This window comes from Oenanthe melanoleuca, chromosome 3, assembly GCF_029582105.1.
Source record: "Oenanthe melanoleuca isolate GR-GAL-2019-014 chromosome 3, OMel1.0, whole genome shotgun sequence".
Lineage (NCBI taxonomy): Eukaryota > Metazoa > Chordata > Aves > Passeriformes > Muscicapidae > Oenanthe > Oenanthe melanoleuca.
In genome coordinates, this window is record NC_079336.1 from 3699090 (window position 1) to 3713849 (window position 14760).

A 14760-nucleotide genomic window follows, 5' to 3' on the forward strand; every position below is an offset into this window, starting at 1 on the left:
TGGTTTTTATGTCTTCCTCCAGCAAGATTTGGATTTCCAGTCACATTGAATCTCTCTTGGCACCCTGAGCTGTAGGACCCCAGGACACGCCCACTGCCCCTTACTTTGAGAGAAAAACCTCTGTTCCACAGGTCACACAGAGAACTACAGCAGTGTTCCCCAGTTGAAATAAGCTGATTTTTATGCAGGTTTTGACTAATAGTCTAAATAATTAACCTTATTCTTTTTCCATTTTCCAGTCAATTTTACCAAGAAAAGAAAAATCCCAGAAAAAGTCACACAGCCATAGATAATGCTAAACATGTCAATTCACTTTTTCAGTAGCTCATAAAAATGGAGAGCAGACTCACTACTTAAATTTTATCCTACCCTTTATTTTCACCGAAGGAAAATGAAGTTAAAAATTAAAACAACAAAATATTGACCTATTTTGTTTGTAATGGATATCTGGAGGGCTGTAATGCTGTATCAACACAAACCAGAATGAACTTCAGCACTTCATGAAGATGACCAAGGTCTTGTCCAGTTTGATTTTCATTTCTCTAAAGGTGAAGCTCTACTGCCTGGTAATTCTCTCTTTAAATTATTATTATTTTAGTATCTACTTATAATTGCATTTATTGTAATGTTAGCCTTCTGTTTTGTCTGTGTGCATCCCAGATGAAAGTCTGGTGGCACCACCTCTGCAAACTCCCCTGAGGAGGCTGAGGACAATAATATTGCCCATTGTCCTTCCTTTCTGAGGGAGGAACAGACCTAATCCCTTCAGCATTCCACATAATGTGCTTTTCTCTCCAGCTCCCTTAAAAGCCTGCACTGGACACACTCCAGTCTCACAATATGGAGCTTCCCGAAAACAAACACTGGGAATAATCACTTCATCAATCTGCTGTTACATTTTTCTTAATGTTCCCACACAAAGTCAGCCTCTATCACCATAAAGCTGCACTGCTCACCCATCTTTGGCTTGTTGCTCTTCAAGCATCCCTTGCCACAGAACTGCCACAAAGTCATCAAATCCCCAGCCTAGAGAATTTCATTAAACCTCTCTGTCCTGAGTGCAGACTTCTGAGTGTGTGTTTGTTTAATTTCTGGAAGTCCTTGCCAGCTCATCCCTCCAGCTTAATTACTCCTCAGTGTCAGTCCTGTCCTCCAGGAGAGAGAGGAGCTGGGTCTGTTTAGTCAGAGAAGGGGAGACTGAGAGGGATCTCATTCATGTTTATAAATATCTCCAAGGTGGGTGTCCAGACTCTGTTCAGAGGTGCCAGCAAAGGGCAAGGAGCAGTGGCCAGAAAAAGTTCCACCTCAATGTGAAGAAGAAATTCTTTATGTTGAGAATGGCAGAGCACTGGAACAGCTGCCCAGGGAGGGTGTGGAAACATTCCAAACCTACCTGGGAGCATTCCTGTGTCACCTGCACCAAGTGATCCTGCCTTGGCAGGGGGTTTGAACTGGATGTTCTCTGGAGCTCCTTTCCAACCCTAAAAATTCTGTGATGTTGTGATTGGAGTATGGATTCTCCATCCTGAATTGTCACATCATTTTCTGCTGTACAATAATTGAAAAAAATATATCAAGAATGAAAAGGACCTCTGAGAAAAACCAAACAAACAAACACACTTTTATGCATTTTGAAGCACATAAAAAATGAGTCAAACTGAGCCAGCAGAGAAAGACATAAGAAGACTGACTGTAAGTTAAAGAGAGACAAATGGAAATCAGAAAGCAGTCATGACTTTTGAGCACCAAAATAAACAACCAGGACAACTCATGGAGCCTCTAGTTCTTGATGTCTTCAGATTAGGTGCAATTGTCTCTCAATGTGAACTAATTCAGCCAAATACAAATTACTGGTATTGACACAGGGAAAAGTGGACAGAATGCAATGTAGAACACAGGAGGAGAAACTGAATTATCTAATGGACTCTTCCAGGTTAAAGCTTTTGAATTTATGAATAATGTCTGGGACAAATCTGCTGCTGAAATAATACAGATGTCTGTAATGATCCCTGCTCATTCTATTGTGTAGCTGCTTTTCTTGCCAAATGTAACCACTTAATGTTTCCAGAAAAATGGGCACCAAGGTACATATCATTCCAGGAATTTTTTATTCCAACAAGACAGATAATACAAATATTGCATTAAATTCTATAAGATAGATATGGATACATGCAGGGCAGATTGACATCATTCTTACACTTTATATCTACTTTTGTTTCCTGTACAAACATATAAATTGCTCCATTCCAGCCAGGTTGGGAGAGCTGGGGGTGCTCACCTGGAGAGGAGAAGGATCCAGGGAGAGCTCAGAGCCCCTTGCAGAGCCTGAAGGGGCTCCAGGAGAGCTGGAGAGGGACTGGGGACAAGGGATGGAGGGACAGACACAGGGAATGGCTTCCACTGCCAGAGGATGGGATTTTGGAAGGAATTTTTGGCTGGGAGGGCGGGGAGACCCTGGCACAGGGTGCAGAGAAGCTGTGGCTGCCCCTGGATCCCTGGAAGTGTCCAAGGCCAGGCTGGACAGAGCTTGGAGCAGCCTGGGACAGTGAAAGGTGTCCCTGCCCATGGCAGGGGGTGGAAATTGATGATCTTTAAGGTCCCTTCCAACACAAACCATTCTGGGACTCTATTATTAACCAGACAGCAACCTGTTATCAATTTTCACATCCAGCACAATATTTAGTGTTTTACCTGAAGAGTAGTTTTACAGGGATGGAATCTATTTTTAGAGATCCTGGACTAATTCCACATTGCCTCTTTGTGGTGCAGAAGATTTTTTTTAAACCTTATCTATATGAAATGCTATTTCTATTGAAAAAATGTAACCATTTTTTACAGTTCAAATGCTTTTTTTTTTTTTTTTTTTTTTTTTTGCCAGAAGGATTTCTTCCAAGGATTTCACCCAATATTGCCACGGAACTTTCAAATTTTTCAGGATGGCATTAGGAAATTATTGCCCTAGTATTGTGTTCCAGCAGAGAAACTCAGTGCCCCTAAAAAATAAAGGAGACAGCCACTTGTATCTTTTGTAAGGGCTACTCACAAATAAATATAATTAAATCGAAGTGTTAATTCCTGCTTTCATAGGAATTAATTAAAAAAAAAAAAAGTACCTGAAACATGCACTGCCACCAGATAATCAAGAGTGAGAAAGAGAGGGAGATGGGAAGAGAGAAAAAGCTGGCTCCATGCAGGGCCTTTTTGCTTACAGCTATGAGACAGTGCTGCACTTTCTCCCAATAACCTTGACCTGCTTTTCCTGGCTCAGCAGTAGCATCTGTGTCACATCGGCTTAGCATCTGTTTATCAATCCAACAGCACAAACCTGATTCCTGCTCCTATTCTCCCTACTGCTCACAATATTAAAATGACTGAGTTAAACCAGCAGAATTCAAAAAAAAAAGGAAGCTTAGAGATGAAAGCAGCTCTGTAAAAAGAAAAGAAAAGGTGAAAAAAAAAACTAGAGAGGAAGAGGATGCTGTATGTAGGAGCTCCATTTATTTTATTTTATTTATTTAATCTCAATGCATTTAAAGGAGAAATTTTGAATTAATAATCACTGCTAAAATCTCTTGTGCAGAATTCAGGGCCACAGGCTCTCAAAACAGAGAAGGCAGGAATCATCTCAGGCTTTTTTGAAAAAAAGACATGGCAAGTACAATGATATAATAAATTACAATCTGCCTGCAGTCTCTGCCTCCAGGTGAAAGAGCAAAATACCAGTGAATAGGATTTAGTGCAGGTCTTTAATAAACAGGGTGAAAGCAATTGGGAGCTCCCCAGTCTTGCCCCTGAGGTTTACTTTGTCCCTTTGGTTGACCACTACTCTGCTCTTTCCAGTTCTGAGACAGAACCAAAGAATCATAGAAAATCCTGACTTGGAAGGGACTGACAAGGATCACCTGTCTCCCAAAAATCATATCACATGTGCCTGAAAGAGTTGTCCAAACACCTCCTGAGCTCTGGCAGCCTTGGGGCCATGGCCATTCCCTGGGGAGCCTGTTCAGCGCCCAGCCACCCTCTGGGGAAAGAACCTGATATCCAAATAAACCTCCCCTGACACAGCTCCAGCCCTTCCCTTGGGTCCCATTGCTGGCCACCAGAGAGAGAAGAGAAGGCACAAAAAGCCTCAGTTAAAACTGAGGTGTCAAATAGTGCAACATTATTATTTATTGTTTATCACTGCCATGCTTGGATCTGAATGAAATCAGAGCCCCACTGTGCTGTGCATGCACAGTTCAGTGTTTATCTTCCAATCCCCCACCTGCACAGAAATTAAGGCAACAGGAAAAGGAAGGGAAAAAGAGAATTGGAGAAATTCTCTGATCTGCTGGAAGCAGCTTCGTGAGTCTAGGGTATTGCAGACTTGAGTAAAGATCTCATGAGTACCCAGTGTTTAAAGCATAAAGCAGAATAGTAAAACAGACATCTACCAAATTAATAAAAACACACACAGTTGGGTAAATCAACACAAATAGCCACAGCTTTGGGGTTATGTCTCCTACATAAAACCATATTTTTTCCAGTAGCACAGAGATCACAGAGTTCATTGATGTTACTCTGGTAAATGGTTTAGGTGCTGAGTTGGACAGGAAATACACTCAGAGACACACTGTACCACCCTAAATTATTCTCTGGAGATCTCCCGTACTTTACTACCCTGAGAACTCTAAGATCAAAATGGCAAGAGGTCCTTTCACAATTACTTTATACACATCATTATTTATCCTTCTTTCAAATGCAATAATGGAAACTTTGGACTACATCTACAGCAATGCAAGCTGAGCTGCTCCACTAGATTTTATGCCTACATCCATGATTTTCTGATAGTAAATAAAAATATAAAATAGATGGGAAGAAGGGATTCATTGCAGCTACACAAACTCCCAGCTATCAAAACCATATGAGTAGATCTCAGTGTGAGGTAAATATATGATTTACAGGCTAATTCACTGCTCAGGCCACCTCCAGTGAAGTTAGATTAGTCAAGAGATGAGTTTGAAAGAGAAAACATATGTAAACAATTGCTGAACCTCCAAAGGTTTCCAAACCAATCAAAAAGGATTCTTCCACAGGGAAGCAAAGGATAAAATTATTTGGGCTATAGATCTGCGAAGGAGCAGACAGCCAACACCAACTTTGAGCCAAATTACAATTATTCCAGAGTTCTTCCTAATGTAACAGTGCACATGGATATGCTATAAAGTTGAAAGTAAAGGCCTTGAGCCTTTTTGTTTTTAACAGTTTTTCACTCCATCTTTTGTTTGAGAGCCATGCCAGAAACTCCTGGGAAAGCACACCCAATGTCATGGAGGTTGTAGGATTTCACCTATATTTCACACAGGAAAGCTTTCATGGCCCCAGGGCTGCTCAGAATCTTTCCCCAGCTCATTTTTGCAAAGGCTGGGCTCGATTCGCATCAGTAGCTGCCCAGACTTCCCTTCAGGATTCCTCGTGCCCCAGGCTGGAGACAGAAACAGCAGGAGGGGAACAACAGGTTGGGTTTGAGATCTGGCATTTATGGCAGCCTGGGTTCTATCACTACAGGATTACATTTGTATATAAAATAGGATATTTTATATAATTTTAAGAAGATGATAACTGATGTCAGGAATAAAGCTAACTTTTATTTAGGAGAATTTCTGGAGATGCCAGAGGTAGTTAAAGCAAGAATAATATCAGCAAGAAGAAGATGTGGAAAAGACTGACCTGAGATATACTGAACTTTATTCCACTGTTAACAAACTCAAGTGTTTAGGCAAAGTGTGTGATAATATAAAGAGCCAGAGTTTACTTTTTTTACATAATATCCATAGAAGGAATTTAGGTAAGGTGCCAATAGCTCCCACTGATTGCAGAACTGCACATGAATTAAAATCCCTTGTACTGAAATACTGTTGTCTCTCTTATGCATTAAAATTTCTTGTTATAAGCAGTTAGGAAGGAACAAGTAAATGAGGGAAGGTGTTATGGGTACATAACACTGCTTTTCTTATTGAACATATTTCTACAGGGAAGTACATGAGGAGGTGTGGTTCACATTGGTCCTCAGCTCCAGCAACAGCTTATGGAATCCTTAATAATAATTATTATTAATTTTAATTTTTATATCTGTTTGAATCAAGAGGTAGCAAGCTGAGGAAAAATAAGAGAAAGCTCATCTCTACATGCCAGTCATGTAAAATATGCCCAAATCAAGACAAATTCAGCAAATACTGTTTGAGCTGCCAGACAGGCTGAAGAATGACAAGGATCAGGTACTGGGATCAAGCTGGGATTGCCATGGGGGGGGACAGTGACAGGGAAAGAACCAGACACACTGCCAGGGCCACATGGGAGGTGGGACCATGTTCTTGGAGATATAGGGGGACAGGGTTGGGCTTCCTTGGTTCTGTTCCATTTGGAATGGTTTTTATTTGGTATTTCTGAATGTTTAGGAATTGGGGATCTCACCTGACTATAGGTCATGCAAAAGTGTTATGGCTGTATATGTTTATTATCATCTCATGCAGCCTGGCTGAGGTATTTGAGAAAGCAGGAGATGTCACAGACCAGTGACTCCAACAGTCTGAGTTACTTCCTGAGCAGCTATCCATAATGAAAAAAATAAATAAATAACAGAAGGAAATATCTTTTTAATGGGAGGCTTCAATTTGGGAGACATATGCAACCAGCAGTAAACTTCTCTTCAAATTTAAGAAAAATATAAAGATGAATTAATTATGGGCTGGCAGTTGGTCGTAGCCTAGGGACCAACTGTTATTATTAGATTGCACTCCATACAGAGAGAGGACAGGACAAACCAGTAATAAATACACTTGGCTCTCCAAAGTAATTCATTTCTCAAAACTGGGAAATTACAAAGAGATTTAGAAGGTAGGAAAAAATTCCAAACAAATAAGAATGAACATTTTTAAGACGAGTTTATGAAGCTGTGAGACCAAGTTGTGTGAAAGTAAAACTTTGTTCAAAGGCAAAAGAAATGCACTAATTAGAAATAAGAATGCAACATGTGACAACTGGAAAGAAAGAGATCTGAACACACACAGCAATATAAATTAAACATTATAAAGTGTAGAAAATTGATAAGGGAAGCTAAAGACATCAAAGAATATCCCATGGTTAGTAGGATTAATGACAATGAACTTAATTTTTAGGAATAATTAGGAACAAACTAAATCCTACAAATAGCATAAAACCATTTAGTAATGGAAACTGCAAAACTATTTAAACCCTACAGTGAAGGGTCAGGTCTCCATACGTTTCTGTTTATCTAATAAGGCTTGAACAATTTGCATCCTCAAAGAATTTATACACTGAGGAATGCTCTATATCCTGTAATTTTAAAAGTCATTATTAAATTAGTCTTGTGGCAACTTTTCTAGTATTTTTTCTAGGGTCAGCTTCAAAGTAATCAGTCTATCCTTCTTGTCAGTTCCTTTATCTCTGTTTTTAAATATATTGATACGACACCAGCATATTTTCCTTTTCTAGAATTTCTTTGTTATGCCAATATTGTTAAAAATTACTATCAGTGATTGACTGTGTGATTCTGTGATAAGATTACAAGAGCATTTGATAGACTGTAGGTAACCTAATATTTCAGAAGGCATTCAAAATTGCTACCACATATTCTAACACACATAAAAAGAAAAAAAGCCCACTTAGAACTTTAAGGAAATTCCATAATAAGAAAAGAAGCATTCAATGGAACAAATAAAAGACAATAAATATTAAAAAAATAGGTTTGACAGAGGAATAAGAAGTGAAAAAAAGCTGTTTTAGATTAATTTGGTTTCTCAACAATTCCATAATTCTGAAAATCAGTATAAAATGTATGCTGTTAACATATGTTAAAATCAACATCAAAAAGCACAGAACAACAGGGGTAAGCAACTAGACAGAGCATCCTAAGTACCTCAATAAACCAGGTTCAAAAAGAGAGCATATTTTAATATGGCTGCAAGATTTGTTGATTCCCTGTTAGACCTTCTGGGATGTTCTTGATGACTGCAGAGAAATATGTAATGCTCTATAGCCACATGGGTTTTCTGAGCTAGAAGGGGCCATTGCAGTCTGACCTCAGGTACAACAGGGCTGCTCCAGACATTTTGCAGCCTGTGGCCCAAAATGTTGCTGTCCTTGCTAAGAACGATGTGAATGCACCATTCAGGAAATCTGAAACTGATCTTTGATTGCTAAACCAACCAATTAATCAGAATCTAAAAATAAATTAAATAACAAAGAAAAAAAAAAAAAAAAAAAAAAAAAAAAAGCATCCTTTCCATGTCTGTTAACAAGGATGTCAGCTCTCTAGTTCTGCTATAGGATGGACTAGTCCTAAGTAATATAAAGTACAATGGAAATCATTCCAGTGTTTCACAGCCTTTTATCAAATGGCTCTTGTATCAAAGCCTTTTGCACAATCAAACTTTTTTTTTTTTCCACTAAGAGTGCTAAAATGGGATCCTGCCTCACTAGTTTAGTCCTATTCTTTTAGTTACCCTTTACTTCAGTCCCATAAATTTTAGGTGATTTTTTTAACTTTTCCTTTAGCAACCATATTCCCATTGGGTCAACTGGACATCATCATCACTTGATTTTCATCTTAGGGAGACACAGCCACAAATACACACACACAAAGAGAACCATTGGTCAAGAATGGAAGACAAGGCCACTGGTTTTGCTTTGTGTCCTTAACTGGCATCACCATGTTTTGTTTAGGTAGTACAGTCAGTAAAACATGAAGTTCCAGGGATAAATTCACAGTTCATGGCACTGCTTTTCCCAGTCTGATACTTGCCTGGTCCAAGAACAGGACAGTTATAGAACCTTTCTTCCTGACTCTTTGTTTGAATAGTCTCAAATGCCTCACCAAGGACCTGACCTATTCATGCCCAAAATCAGAGTATCTCAAAGCTACCCTAATTTGCCCCATCATGCTTGTACAATGAGGACCTTGTTCTAATGACAAGGAAAGTGTGGCTTGAAGGAATGTCCCAAATAGTGTTATTTTACTTTTTGCTCTTGACACCAAAGAGTGGTTTATCCAGGAACTGCTAAGCTTGCTCTTCACCATCTGGAATTAACCCACACAGAAGAAATTCCCAAGGGGATGGTTAAGCTGGTTTTCCAGCTGAAAAACAGCCTCAGCAAAGACCAACATCTGGCCAAAGTGTCCTGTCAGAGACCTATGCTCACTGTGCAGAACAAACATGGCTCACTATTATTCTTGGTTTATTTTTTTCTGTCTCTTGAGATCATGATGAGGAAGGGAAAGCAGTAGAGAGGAGAAAGGAAGACAGAATTGGTGTAGTAAAACACACCAGCATTTCCAGAAACTGTAAATCTAAATTGGCATAAATTTACTTCAGAACACACAACAGCAACATTTTCTAGAAGACCTGGGAGTTGGTACTACAGCCAGAAGTTAATGTTCATTATGCTGATGTGTCATCTCTCACTGGCAAACTGAAGCACACCACAAAGGCTCTGAATTGTTCCTAGATTTTTCATGGCTGAGATTGTCTTTAGTTCCTGACAGAACTGAACAAATCTGTTCATACTTTCCTGCATTTTTAATTACTCATTCTCATCTAATAGAAAGAGCACTTTATCTTGCAAAGGTTCTGGGAACCATCCAGCCTTACCCATTTTACTTTCAATTCGTAAGTAGCACAGACAGGAAAGATCAATTTTTTTCTAAATTTTTGTACTCCACAGGTCCTTCTGGCCTAGAACAGACAGATATTATCATACTGGTCACCTGCAGTACTTGCTGATCTGTGAACAGAAATCCAGTTTAAACATCTTATAGGTTATTCTTATCTCCACCCAACTTATCACTTCTAACACAATTAAGAGTTTGGAGCTACTTACACATCCCAAGCTCTAAGCAAGCACCTTCCCTACCCTATTTCTTCATGTGGAAAGGTCTGTTTGTGTAAATAACTTGCTTTTCAGTGTCTTTTCCAGCCTTTTTTTGATGACCTATTGTAACTTCTCACAAAAGCAATTTTCCACGTAGCACTTTTCCATCACCTCAGCTCTCTCTCATAATTGTTAATTAGGAATAAGATTTAAAAGATTTACTTTTCCCTATAATTTATTTTTCGTTTTTGTTTTCTGGCACCTTCCCAGCCCTTCAACTTTCACAGCCATTCTCCACACCTTTGGTTTGCACAAGGCTTGCTGCACTGGTTTTTCCCCAGTCCTTCCACCTGACTCCCTTTATTTCATCTTAAATCAGGTTTTTTCTACAGTGTAACACCAGAAAAGTGAAAAATTCTGTTTTAGTATCACCTCGTTTTTCTTTTGTATGTTGAGCTCGATTCCAAAAACCCTGCCAGCCTTCCAACAACAAGTTCCCTTCAATTTTTCATCAGGCTTCTCTTTGTGAAAAATTCTTATATGTCTTTAATGTTCTGTACTCTCTGTATCTTCTATTATCTATTTTCAGCATGATTAGATAGGCTTTTGCATTTTTTTTTTTCATTATTACTGGGTTTTGTTATTTCTAACATGAGAAGAACATGTACAAAATCAGGGTTTTTTTCTTTTTTTTTCTTCTCTTTACAACCTCATACTTGGGCAATACCTGGGCTTTTGGTTTTCCTCTAATGGGGTACTTATTCCTCTGAGACACTGGTCAGCCAGGAGAATATTTATGTGGTAATAAAAAACTTTAACAGAGGGTTGTTTGGATCTAATAGTCTCAGGTATTTCAACACATCTTTGCTTGTCATGTGTCATGCTGAATTACATCGTGGCCTGCATGTGCAGCAGCCCATAATGTAACCCATGTAATATAGTTTGAAATGTAATGTAGTGGGAAGGGGGCTTAAAGGGAAAAATCACTTTTTTATGCTGGATAAAAGCTGTGGATTAAGAAAGAAAGCAGCTCCAGATTATTGGGGAACTGGGAAAAATTAAATGACAGCTCAGCAACAAGCCTGCAAAGAAATCTGCAATAATGAATTAAATGTTACCTGTAACACATTACATCAATTTTAATAACTTCCATTAATATTTTTCCATTTTACAGCACAGATCATTTTTTGTCTGAGTCATCCAATGACTACTAAATGTTAATTCATGCCTGGCAAATTCTAAATGGCTTATAATTAAATACAAATGCAGAAAGGTAAATAAACATTCACAGAGGATAAATGTCTGGCTGGGACACAGGGGCAGAGCCATGGAGAGAAACCAGGTGTCCTGATTCTCAGGAATGAGCTTCAGCCTTTTGGAAACATCTTTTGCCTCCAATCATGTGCTTATTCTGATATATTTTGGCTTCAGAGAGGATTTGCTTCCTTATTGAACAGTCTGGGTGTATCAGGGAGCAAAAGCAAGAGAGGGTACAACAGATTTCCATTTGAGGTAAAGGAATTGAAAAGTCCTTCTGTTCTTAGAGAGGATCTGATTCTCTAGGGAAATGATGCTCTTTGCTTTGATGAGGGAGTGGTGGGGGAAGGAAAAAAAGAAAAAAAACAACCTGCTTTTTTCTGGCAGAAATGGTGAAATTTCACCCTTCAGCAATTTGGTGAAAGCTGATAGCTGTGGACACTTCTCAGCCTGGGTAGCACAACAAAAAGCTGCACCATGAGAACTGGCAGATGCAAAGAGAGAGAAAAAAATTAAATTACACTTCAGAACTGTTGGCCAGGCTGTCCAGCTCAGGGAATCTGCTCTGCCATCCTCCCTGCTTGCACAGGACTGGTGAAAACTGAGAGAGGAGAGGATTAAACTCATTTTTGCCAGCTGGGAATCCAGCAGATGATAAAGCAGATCACTGTGAAGCTCTGGTACTAGGGGAAGATGTGATTTCATTAACATGGCTCAGATGCAGTTCCTCTTCCCTGTCTGAAACTAGAATCACATCACAGGGCAGACCAGCAAGGTCCAGCTCACCCTTGGATCTGCAAATAGAAGCAGGGCCATGAAACAGCTTTGGAAGTAAAGGATATACAAGCCAAGCCACAAAGAATCATGGTGGGAAATCCTAAAAAGTGCAAAATGTGCCTGTTTTAATTTACACAAATCAACAGTGGAAAATAAGTTCAATTTTAAAACTTTAATAACTTTAAAAAGTTATATTGTATTTAGATCAAGAGTCTTCAAGTGAATAATCCCTATTGATCATGTTTCTTTTCCTTTTAAATTCATGATGAATTAAAAGATTAACATTATTGCTATTTAATTATTACATCATAATTACTATACAATGCAATATACTCTTTTCAAAGCAGAGCATGCCATTTGAATTGCTAATATAAAATTAAAATTAACATTGCAGATTTTTACTATTATTATTACTATTATTATTATTACTACTACTATTACTATTATTACTATTATTATTATTACCACAATCATCATCATCCTTATAAGAATTACTGCATTTCAAGTCAAATTTCAGGATTGTCTGGCTTTGATGCAAGAAAAACTTTCAAAGGTTTTTCCTTTCACAATGGAAATGCAGGTCCCTATTTCTGGGACTTACTAATGCAAAGCCACAGAAAAGTGATAACCATTTCCAAAAACATCAAAAACCTACATCATCAACAACATCTCCCCTTGTCAGGGGAGAACAAGCTTAATTTAGAACAGTAAGTCGTGCCCCTTGTTTCTCTCCTTTGACTGCAATGGGGACTGGAGGAAACAGGTTCCAGGACAGCACTTATGGATCTGCTCAGTCACTCACTCACAAGCAGCTTGTGCCATCTGAGACCTCATGGATTTCCCCCCTGGCCTCCAGCTGCCACTCCAGAAGGCTGCTGGTTTCCATCAGCCCTGTGTCATATCTGTCAGTGCTGTGCAGATGTCTTGGATATCCAGAAGTGCCTCCAATGGCATGAGAAGCCTGTGTTAAAGCAACTGAATTCTGCTACTCTAATAGGATTCAGCTTCAGATTTAGACAAAGCTCCAGATTCAGTTATTAAACACAGGCTGCTAGTGACGTTTGAGATGCTCCAGCATTCCTGAGACATCTGCACAACACTGGCAGATGTGGCAGAAGCCTCACAGGAGACCCAAAAGGTCTGGAGCAGAAACTGGAGGCCAAATGGAAAAACTTACAGTGCCAGAAGTGGCACGATGTGTGTAATGAAATGAATCTTTTATCTAATCAACATAGCCAACAGTCTAGCTGACTGTCCAGATGATGACAGAATCACAGGATAATTAGGGCTGGACAGAACATCTGGAGATCATCCAGCCCAACCTCCCTGCCAAGGCATGGTCACCTAAAGCAAGACACTTTGGGAGCACACACAGGTAGGTTTTGGCTAACTCCAGAGAGGGAGGATTCAAAACCCCCCTGGGCAGACAGAGGTGTCTGCTCCAAGATGAGATTGTTACCTGCCCCAGCTCTGTTGGCTGTACTGATAAGATTTCCCTTGACTTAATGGGAACATCAGCTCCCAGCTCATGTAAAGGCACTGCTTTAACAGGTGTGGTTCTGAAACTGAATTGAAGCTCACTTTTTGCTGGATGAATCTCCTCTTCAGAGTGTAAAGTCCCCACTATTTCCACTGGCACTCACACATAAACAGCACAGAAAGGGATGACATTTTTGGTCAGCTCAGAAGAGAGCTCTTCCTTGGGCTCTGTTTCAGATTCATAGAATCATAGAATGGCTTGGGTTTGAAGGGATCTGAAAGATCATCCAATTCCAAACCCCTGCCATGGGCCAGGACACCTTCCACTAGACCAGGCTGCTTCAAGCCCCACCCAACCTCTCTTTGAGAGCTTCCAGGGCTTGGGTACCCAAAATTTTCTGGTCCATCTCTGCCAGGGCCTCACCACCATCACAGGGAAGAGTTTCTTCCTAATATCCAATCTAAACCCACTCTCTGTCAGTTTGAAACCATTCCCCCTTGTTCTGTCAGTCCAGACCCTTGTAAAAAAGTCTCTCCATCTTTCCTGTCATCTCCCTTCAGGTACTGGGAGGCCAAAATTAGGTCACCTCACAGCCTCCTGTTCTCCAAGCTGAATAATCCCAATTTTTTTTAGCTTTCCTCATAGAAGAGGTGCTCCACCCCTTAAATCATCTGATTAACTTCTGGACTCAGTGCAATAGCCCAATGTGTTCTCTGGGGTCTCACAGGAATGGAGGAGAGGGGCAAACCTGCACCTTGAGAGAAGAGCTCTCCTCTCTAGCAGATTCTGCACATCCCACTTTATGCTGCTGTAGTTTATGCTGTCACTTGAGTCCACTTGAGGCATTTCTTCAGTGTATCTACACCAGACTGGAGGTGTTTCCCTGAGAGAAGGGGTGAGAAGAGTTGTGCAGACATTCTCTGTAGCCTGGTAAAATGTTATTCTCCCCAGGAAATGTCACATCCTGATGAGCATCAGTGCCTTTCAAAGCTTTCCATCTCTGCCCTTAATAGGCAGGATGTCTGTGTCTGTTCTTCTGCAAAGACTGTACTTGGGGCAGATTTGAGATTAATTTAACTTCCTCAAAAAATCACTAACCTGGCTGAAACTTTTTTTTTTTTTTTTCTTCAGATTTCAGGTCCTGATGGGGTCTGTGGGCAGGTTGTGTCCATGGGAAATTTGGTCTCAAGGAGCTGAGCTTCACTAACACACATGGCAAACAACTCCTCCAAGACCTCAATCTGCACATATGTAGCCAATGAAATTTTAATATTGAATAAAGGAATCACTTTGAAATTCCATCTACACAGCCTTTTCCTTCCTTTACAGCATTTCAGGGGTAACACAATAGCCAAGTAATGCAATAATAACAAAAA